This window comes from Octopus bimaculoides, chromosome 20 (assembly GCF_001194135.2).
Source record: "Octopus bimaculoides isolate UCB-OBI-ISO-001 chromosome 20, ASM119413v2, whole genome shotgun sequence".
Taxonomy (NCBI): Eukaryota; Metazoa; Mollusca; class Cephalopoda; order Octopoda; family Octopodidae; genus Octopus; species Octopus bimaculoides.
Window position 1 is genome coordinate 14850542 of NC_069000.1, and position 10879 is coordinate 14861420.

General features: G+C 36.1%; 1 protein-coding gene across 1 annotated transcript in view; it reads left to right on the forward strand.

Annotated features, from left to right (window-relative positions):
- The first annotated feature begins 306 nt into the window (after nucleotides 1-306).
- Nucleotides 307-10879, forward strand: part of LOC106873321 (protein phosphatase 1 regulatory subunit 12A) — a 231579-nt gene continuing 221006 nt past the window's right edge. Inside the window, exon 1 of the mRNA XM_052975110.1 lies at nucleotides 307-1052. The gene's annotated coding sequence lies outside the window, so the exon portion shown is untranslated. The remainder of the gene's footprint in view (nucleotides 1053-10879) is intronic.

Here is a 10879-nt window from a genome sequence, read left to right on the forward strand (position 1 = left end):
TATATATATGCGCATGTATGATTTAGTATTTATAAGCGCATGCAAGCCTGAGTGAGCGTACAAGATGTATACATACATAGATACTGCGCTGCTCCCAGCTCTTGATGTGTTATTTTATCTTCTTCACTTACCAATCGGAGCTTTATTTGTTTTGTTTTGTTTTATTTTTTTTTTCCTTATTTTCTTTTTAACAAACACACACTAAAAAACCTGCTTGTCTACTTAATTGTTATGTGTGTGTAGCACAATGGATCAAGTAGCCACTACTAGCAAATATAGAAAGAAACATGTTGAAAATTGAAAAAAAACAAACAAACAAATGTTATCCAGAGCGACATAGCGTAAATATGTCTCTCACCTGTAAAGATAAAAAGAAATAACTGAAGTTATTAGGTCAGGTGATAGCATGAGAAGTTAAAGTGGCGGTGGTATACAGACAGGTTAGTTTAGTTTAGTTTTGTTAGCTAGCTCGCTAGTTGTGTGTAAAGAACGACGATATTATAGGATGTTTGATCGAATTTTGTTTCCTTATAATTTTCCCTCTCTCTGTTTCTGTAACGGGAAATGACCGAGAAAATATGTTATAATTTTTTTTATTCATTAATGAACATTACACTTATAGTAGGAGCAGGAAATATGAACATTACGATTATAGTAAAGAGCAGGATATTGACCGAGCGGTATAAGGACATATCTAAAATATTTGAAATAGTCACCTACTAAGGTAACATTCATCCACAGGTGGTTTTGAAGGCACATATACTTGAAAGGGATAGCTTGAACTTCCGCTGGTGACTACATCGAGGAGACTAAATTTTGACAACTTTTAATGTGTTATTACATTTAATTATCATCAAAAACGGTAACAATAAAAACAAATTATCGAGAAGAACAAAACACTCCGGAAATACGCAGCATTAAATAGGATCTTAAGATTTTAAATCGTAAAATTTTTCCAAAGAAATTTTTAAAATCTTGTAAATAAAAACATGTAAATATATATATATATACCCGAACGTATTAATTTGGATTTACAGCGTCGTTTTCCGAAGGTAAGAAACAGTTGATTATCCATATATATTTATATGCATGTGTATATGTTTATAAAGATGATAGGATATGAAAGTGGCAGGTACTAACAACTTAGGTGTCACGTGTAATGTTGAATGGGTTTGCTTGACAACTTAGAAAACACTTCTCTTGTTTGTTATTATCTTTATTGATTGTACTTTTAGTTTAAAAATGGGTGGCTTTGTGCCAAAATACAATAAAATATATTCGGATATCTATGTACAAAGTGTGGGCTGTTTCTTTTTGCACGATTTGACTTGAGAAAACATTTATCTTAAAATTAACTATCGGTGCAGTTATTTAATTATAAGGTAATTATTTACTTTCGTCTTTCTTTGGAGAATAATTAGTTATCTCTGTCTATTTAGCAATATCTATCTGTCTATCTATCTATCTATCTATCTATCTATTTATACACATACACACGCACCCCCAAATAAACGTGTGTGTGTGTGTATATATATATATATATATATATATATTATCATCATCGTTTAACGTCCGCCTTCCATGCCGGCATAGGTAGGACTATAGATATGTGTGTGTGTGTGTGTATGTATGTACATGTGTGTGTATATATATATATATATATATCTCTATATATATATATATATATGGAGAGAGAGAAAGACACAGACGTATAAGTATAAAGTACATACATACATATGCATTTGGTATTAGTGTGTGTGTGCTAGCGCGTACACACACACACACGCATGGTTGAATAAACTGTTAATATCGAAACTTGAAAACCCAGTCAATCCAATATTATCAATAAAATCGACTCTGAATGCATAGAATTCCCATCAGCAGTAAATGTCTCTCACCGAAGTCGATCAACAATACCAAATGCGTGTATGTATACATGTATATATATTTACACATACATATTTGTTATGTGTGTTTGTATGTATGTACATAGATATGTAATCTACTCAGATATACATGTATGTGCGTGTGAGAGGAAATATAGTGATTTATATTTAAATGATTTCCTCAATGAAGGAACATTTCATGTTAAGGTTCTGACGAAAGTAGATATCACACTGTGGCATTCATCTCTGGGTGCACTGTTCAATAAAGCAGAAACAGTGGTAAGGCAATGAATGTCATTACGTAACTCCTGTTTCTTTGCGTGCAGGACGATGTTTTCTTACTTCCTACTTTGCAGCTCCCAGAAAGTCATAGCTTACCGATCGCAACCTCTTTGACATTGGCTTGCTCTAGTACCTAATACCCATTTCTATCATTTTGTGTGTGTGTGTGTGTATATATATATATATATATATATATATATATATCTTTTGGTAAAAGGATGTGACATCACGAGTTATTGACAGTGCTTTATTAGTTCGACAGAGCTGAACTGTCAAACACACACACACTCACCCATGAGACTGACATCATATACTAATACCAAAACATTGGCTCTGTGTTTGTGTGTGCGCGCGCGTGTGTATGTAAGGTACGAACATGCTCGTGCCTGTACAACTCTTAAATCCACAAAATGTTTCACTAGAGAAGAATAACTTAATTGTTAAGTGAATATTGTCATGTTTATATTTTCTTATTCAGTATTTCCTGGTAACTTCACTTCTAAATTAAACTCTTAAAATTCCACCTACACCGAGAGATAGAGATAGACAGATAGATAGATAGGGTACTACTAAAGCAGCGCGGACCCGAACGCGCAGTCGCGCGTCCGCGCTAGCTAGTCTTGAGTGGTCGATCCTAACCCTAACCCTGTCCCTAACCCTAACCCGCGTGTGCAAATGAATACGTGTTTAGGGTTAGGGTTAGGATCGACCACTCACGACTAGCTAGCGCGGACGCGCGACTGCGCGTTCGGGTCCGCGCTGCTTTAGTAGTTCCGATAGATAGATAGATAGATAGAGAGAGAGAGAGAGAATGAAATAGGAAAGCAAGAAGAGATAAAAGATTATATATATAGATTTACATACACGTGTATATATGTTTAAGTAACGATGAAGTACGCGAATACACATTTGTGTACTTGGCTTCCGGCAGTTTCTTCTATTAATGTCCAATTTCTATATCAGTGAAGATATTTAATTTATTTAATTATTAATTAGTTACTAAATGTTGTAACATCGTTTCCACTTTTTAGCCTTCCTTCTGACATTAGTTTCAGGTTGATTAATTACATGCTTAACGTTTGCCTATTGTATCTGACATGTTTTATCATTGTACATTCACATACACAACCTTCCAAATGGAAAGACAAGACAAAACAAAGGAAATAAACAAAAACAAAACAACCTCCTCCTGTTAATATTGTCTACTTTTTCTTCTTTTAATTTTATGTTGTGCGTATTGGCTTCATTCACTCTTCCAATTCCACGTTATATAAAAGTAATAAAGAACTGAGAAAGGTTCCACTTAGTCATTTACACTATACTCATGAATTAAGAAAAAAAAAAAAAAATTCGCAGCCAAACTTCATTCCTAATTATAGCCTTAATGTGTGTGTGTGTGTGTGTGTGTGCATATGGCATACTTACACAAGTGTGCCTCTCTCTGACTTTGTTTTCTTAAAGCCTAGAAAAATGGATATTCTTTTGAGGAAATTTTCTACAAAATACCTTTCAGATGGTCTAGATCAGTGGTTCCTAAAGTGCACAGTACTTCTCCTTTCGGGGCGGTGAAAAGTGGGATGATAATGGGGTGGCCAAAATGGGGTAATAGATGTAAAAAAAATATATATTATTAGCTTTAAGTTTTATTGGATCTTTTTTAAAACGGGGGCCACATTTTTCATTAACGAAACACTTTGAAACTTGGAACACTGGTAGAATGTGTCATATAAAACATCTTTTTCTCTTAGTCTTCTTAAAAAAAAAAAGAAATCCCTAAGTTATTCCATGTTAAAGTTGTCGTATTTCTGTAATTTCAACCATTCACTGACGTCCATTCAGCCGATATACATTAAGTGCTGACTACATAAACAAACGATTCTGAAACAATTCTATCGGTGATAGGGTTAGGGTTAGGGTAAAACAGCAAATTTAAAAAGAAAAATGCAAAACGAAGCTATGGAAATTAAATACGCTTTACACCGCTTAATCAGCCAAAGGAGTAAATGTAAACAACTGATTACTTGTCAGTGATTGGTTGAAATTATCGAAATAAGACAATTTTTTACATGAAATAAATTCGAATACAAAAATATTTTTCTGTTCTATAACACAAAATAGATAAGTATACGAAGTTTGAAAGTCTTTCGGTACCAAAAACACTACGTAAAACATTAATGAAAAATGTGGCCCCCGTTTTAAAAAAGATCCGTTTTATTTGTGAGATACAGTCGTTTTGAATTTTCTGCAGAAAATGGTCTATATTTGTGGTGAAGAAGGGTTAGGGGGTGCTAGGAATGTGGCCTGGGTGCCAAAAGGGGCGGTAAACTGAAAAGTTTTGGGAACTACTGGTCTAGATTACGATGGTAAAGTCATTGTTAGCCGATCACAACAAACACTGTTTTCTATTTGTAGTTTTAAGAGATACAACAGCTGTAACTGAAAAGATTTGTTAGTCCGCCTTTATGGTCCTGGAGAACAAAATGGAAAGGACCATAAGGCTTATGGTCCTGGAGAACAAAATGGAAAGGACCATAAGGCTTATGGTCCTGGAGAACAAAATGGAAAGGGCGTTTTCTAGGAGGATGGCGAGGAGATGCGCTGTAACAGCAACTCCAATAGCAGAGGGCAGGGATGAAGTCCGGCCATGAACACCGGAGGTCTTCACAATTTCGGGCTCGACCACGAATCTGTCAGCGACCGATACTTTGACAATTTGCTCTTCTCGGCCTGACGAGTAGCGAAGTCTGGGCTGCACCTGAATACACCAAGTTGCCGTTGGAGAAGGTATAGCAATATGTGACAACCGAGATGAGGGGCCCTACCACCGCGGTGCGGGAAAACTGTCATGCAGTCTGGCTCGAGCTGGGAAGGAAGTCTACGGCATCTAGACCACATGCTTTATGATCCCGTTGAGAGCAGCCAGTACTATAATGGCAGGACAATGGGGTGGTCCGAAAGAATTCACAGTGGATCTGCAGTGGCATTTGTGAATATATGAAATCCCTTCTTAAATTGAAATGTTTTAGACTTACTTCTGTACTACTCTCCCCCTCCAGTGAGGGGGGGGGGCATATACCCGACAGGTACCATTCGGTCTATAGTGTCTTAGCATTTTTTTTTCTTATCGGGTGAAGCCATGGCACTGTGGACGATAGAGCATTGCGTGTTTGCCTACGATAATTACGTGAAAAATAACGGGTCTGTCACAGCAGTTCAACGTGAGTTTCGGCGCCACTTCAACATTCACCGAAATTAGGCTGTACCAACCCGCAACACAATCTTACGTTGGGTGAATGCACTTCGTACACGAGGTACACTAAGGAATAGGAGACTGGTAGGGGCGCCACGAACAGTACGGACCCCGGAAAATGTGGAACGCCTCAGACAAGCTTTCAGAAATGCATCAATGAAAATGGATACCACATGATGGATGTTGTTTTCCACACTTGATTCTGACAAATGCTAATGCAATACGAACACATTGATGTTGATAAAATTTGTTTGCGGCCAAAATTAAGGATTTTGTGAATTTTTCAAAAAACGTCCGTCCTCTCTGCCCCACCCAGTACACACACACACACACACACATACATACATACACGCACATTCATACGCACACGCCTACACACACGCACAGTTTTGCAACAACAGATAGGATATCTTCAATTTAACTTTGGGCAATTTTTGATTTTTAAGCACAATTAATTACTTTAATTTATTCTTGATTTATTGTTTTCTTTTTTTTTCTTTTTACTTTTTTCCCCTTTCCGATCTTTATTTACAGAAACATCTCAAAATGACTTGTTTTAAATTTCAAAGCACAAATTATTTAAAATTAATTCTAAAAATTTAAATTGCTGTTGTTCGTTTCCTACAGTCTACATATCTATCCAACTACTTTTAATTGTTACCCAAATTTCACACCTCTCATTACTTTTAATTGAAGAAAGAAAAGGGGTAGGGAGAAAGAGAGAGGGGGATGGAGAAATTGTTTTGTGTTTGTGTATATTTTTGTTTTCATTTTCTTTAACATTGATCCTTCTCCAATGTTTAATCATTAGACATTATATAATGCATATAGCTTCGTTTATCACGGGTTCGTTCATCACTGGTCCAGGATAACACGGTATGCTAATTGTGAACGCTTATTGTGATAAACAAAAGGCAAGAGGATCACGGCTGGAGTGGTGAGTTTTCTCGGTCAGGGTCGACTTAAGATGAAATAACACGTGTCCTCTGGAAACATCCAGAAAAAGAAACAAAAACTCAAGAACTTATCAGTTTTCTTCCTTTATCTTTTTTTAATGTTGTTTTGAATTCTTTATCTTTGATTACCTTCATTTACTTCTCATTATGTTTCACTTAATTGCAAACATTTAATGAGCTGTAATCATACATTCCATTCACAACGAGGAAGTCTGTGTGGACGCTCGAGCTCTTAATCAAACATCTTGCATATCACGGTTTCTACTGTCTTAGAAAGAAAATAAAAGAACACATTTAAATAGTGTTGTCCTAGAACTTTTAATAAGACGGAACAGTTACGATTGAAATGTTGGATCACAGATGACCTGTGGTTATACAACAGCAACACACTGCGGTTTTCTAATTGATAAAAACAAAACTTCATAGTCGTATATTATTGTTGTCTATTCTTTTTTCCTCTTCTGTGTGTGTATTTTCTTGTGTAGGGCCTGTGTGTTTTGATCCCTTCTTTAGTCGCCTTTCATTAGGTATTTCGCAACAGAAAGAAACAACTGACTAAATAAATAATAATTCTTTATGTGCTGCACCTGATTAATTAACGATATATCAGACTCAATTGAACATAATCCTTCAATAAAACCTGGATAAGAATGGATTTAGATAAATCACAGGTTTTAAGCTTGAATAAAAACAAAACAAAAAACAAAACAAAAAATCCTTCATATTGTATAACTGATTTGATTGTTTTTTATATCGTAATTGAACAATATCGTCCTAGATTACTGCAGGTTTCCTGCAGATCAATCACGAGTTCACTGAATTTCTGATGTGAGTGACAAGGGTTTGTCTTTAAGGATCAGTCGAGGAGCACTTTGTGCAAAAGTTTCTGTACATATATCTTCGTTAGTTTATAAACAACATTACTGCCACAACGTCACATCCCAAGACCTAACTACTTAATAGATTACTTTACTTCTATGGGCCTTCTTCCCTGATCTACATCGTTTCCTGGTCTTCTTTGTCGTATTGATAAACGTTTATCAAATATTTTCTTATCTGTTCAGGATATTTAAGAAATATTACATTTGTTTCACTGTTCCAAGCCCTTTGGGTCAAACGGAATATAAAATTCTATTTTACGTGGTCGCTGTCGCCCTTTGTTTTTCTCTTTTTACTTTTAAAACTATTCTGTGAAACAACTTATCTCAATGGGTGTTATGAAATAGGAAAAAAAAAACCCTGAGCAGCAATCAATCAATCTGTACACTACAAATGATTAATTAACGAAATACCTGACTTAGTTTCACATAATAAATAATTCAAATAAGTCTGGGAAAGTATAGATTCAGTAGAATGGAATTCTGCCGCTGCTGTACCAATTCTTGAAAATAAAAATAAAGCTAATGTAATAGAGATTTGGTTGCTGGCCAGGAGGCGAAATTTTTTTTCTCACAAGAGTTCCGAACCCCAGCAATGAACTCATTTGTATACAGCCAATCAGAGCTCACGTTGACCTTGTTGTAAGTCGACCGATCGCCAAATTATGCCTGATTTTAGGAGACAAGTAATTAGATAGATTTGCATCTATACCTATGATCGGATATTGTTAGGGGCCCCATTTAGTAAAGATGTGAATGGGAAAATGTGAGTAGAGGGTGATGTGCTAGCAACCGTCTCCCTTTACTGTTTTAGAAAGTAAACAACAACACAAATAACTACGCAGAGGCAACCATGGTTGAGACAAGAACAAGATCAACAAGCATTATTAAAAGAGAAAAGAAGCATGGTCATTCCTTACCCAAGTGATCTTATCTTATCGCCCATCACTTGTTATGCGCTCATAAATTATTTTGATAGTTGAGCTCTGATTGGCTGTATGCAAATGAATTCATAACTGGGGTCTGGAACTCTCATGGGAGAAAAAAAAATTTGCGGCCGAGAGCTGTTGGAGTTAGCCATTTGTTATTTTACCAAAAGCTGTTACACCGAATAGCAGTAGCTAGTGTGTGGAAATGTTATGTTTTTGTGCTTGGTGAGATGGGAGAATGTGTCTTCGTCATTGGTGAACGGGGAGAATTGTTATATGTGTTCGTGATTGGTAGGAGATATTTTTACATGAGGTCAGAACAGCATGGCTGCTGGCAGACCAAGAAAGTCTCTACGAGCCCTCTCGAATCTCTCTGTCTTGTATTTCCAGCGCATATCAATTGTGGTTTGAAGGCACGTAAATAAAGTCGTTCTTACCTCGACTTGCAATCGGGTACCGCCGGCAGATTGTTCAATTCGTAACACATGTTGTCACGACCTCTCTGTCGCCATGTCTAACTTCTATCGCCACGTCTAACTTCTGTCGCCACGTCTAACTTCTGTCGCCACGTCTAACTTCTGTCGTAGATATCATAAAAAAGGGAAACTTTTCTTCTCACTCGCCAACGTGACGTCATTTCTTCCCCTTCCAGTCTCCCTTCCACCACACGCACCTCTGATCCAAAGATCACTGCTCCCCTGTTCTGTCTCGTAATCGTCCATCCAGCTCCTATCAAACCGTCCAACCCATACCAGCATGGAAAACGGACGTTAAATGATGATGATGATGATGATGATGATGATAATGATGATGATGATGATAATGATCTGAAGCGAAACTGCATGGAATTTTCCATTTATCTTAACATCACACAAATGTACCAGAACAACGTTTGGCTGAAATATGGGTCAACATCCTCTGCTGATAAGGACCATCGCTGCCAAATATAGGAACTGATATGCTGTGGCCTTTTCTCGTTCCTGAAACGACAGGGTTTCGAATGCTGACTACTGCTACACCAGTAACTCTGATAGCCTTCTGACCTATCTCAATTATCTGAAACATTGGCAAATTGTTTAGCGCATTTAGTCGATTACAAAATTTTGGATTTCTTATGTTCTAATATTATAATTTCATCTACTCAGCTACAGACTGCTTCAGGCTAATTATTTTCGAAACTTAGTCTGACCTTGAAAATTAAAAAAAATTACTCCTGCAATTTTTTTTTTTTTTCTTGGTTTAGCTGTAGCTTTTAATATTTATACCCAACGAAGCTATCATACAAATGCTTCCTCTGTTTACGGAATACATAATCGTCTTTTTAGATAAATAGTGAAGCCACATTCTTCATTGAAGAATTCAAATGGTTAAAGTTTGTGATCCATTCTGCGATGGAAGCATGATAGCTCCAATCTCATTTCTTTTTATTTAATAATGACATTACTGATACTTATTTTGGTCCAAATACGTTGGTTTCTAACAACCATGGAAACATGTTTATCTATGCCAACAACACTATACTTATTACTACACGTTCTTTACTATATTGATGCTATCGTACAATAAAAGAAAACATGACTTACATCCTACTGTAGATAGGACATGTAAGTGGGACATGTACTTTAGCAGGAAAAAACAAAACAAAAATAAAGGGTAAAAATGCTGGTTTATTCTTTTGTGAACCACATGGAATGCTATCAACCACAACACACACACACACACACACACACATTGTGTGACTTATTATTTTTACAAGCATACATAAATATCGGGGATTTTGGCGTACTGCTGCTGTCAAATTTAACCGCCAAATTCATCATGTATACAAAATGATTTCACCTCACCTATTTCTACTTCGTAGACCTATTGTATTACCTGTCTGATGAAGCTATGTTTCCACAAATATATAAAAGCAACAACATTCTTCCCCTAATTTGACTCTGTCTTACCTACTTGGGTTGCACAAAATTTATTTCAGGAAGATTTTTTTCGAGAAACTTCATAGGCAAACTATAAAGGTTGTCCTAAAATATCTACCACATCTACTGATCGTAACACACAACACTTACCTAATCTTTGTGATGGAAGGAATTTTGGCTTAATTTACTGTACATTATATTAGCTATTTACTGAACATTATATTACCTATTTTTTCACCTAGGATGTATCAATCTTATCTCTTTTTACTCCATCCAAAATTTAAGCTACTTGACACCAAACTCTGCTCTTCCTATTCCATGGACGATCATAAAGGTAGTTGTCGTTACTTTTTTTTTTTTTTTACCACTTAACTACTCAATTCCATGCCTGCTCTACGGAATACAAACACACGCCTGGTGAAACTTTCAAGAATAATTTATGATACACATCGAACGCAACAATATTTATAGTGAAATTCTAGCATCTCAATCTTCTTCTTCTTGTGTGTGTGTGTGTGTCTATCTATCTATTATTCTTTTACTTGTTTCAGTCATTTGACCGTGGCCATGCTAAAGCACCACCTTTAGTCGAACAAATCGACCCCACTACTTATTCTTTGTAAGCCTAGTACTTATCCTATTGCTGTCTTTTGCCGAACCGCTAAGTTATGCGGATTTAAACACACCAACATCAGTTGTCAAGTGATGGTGGGAGGACAAACAGACACACACAAATATATATATATATATATATATATATATATATATATATATATATA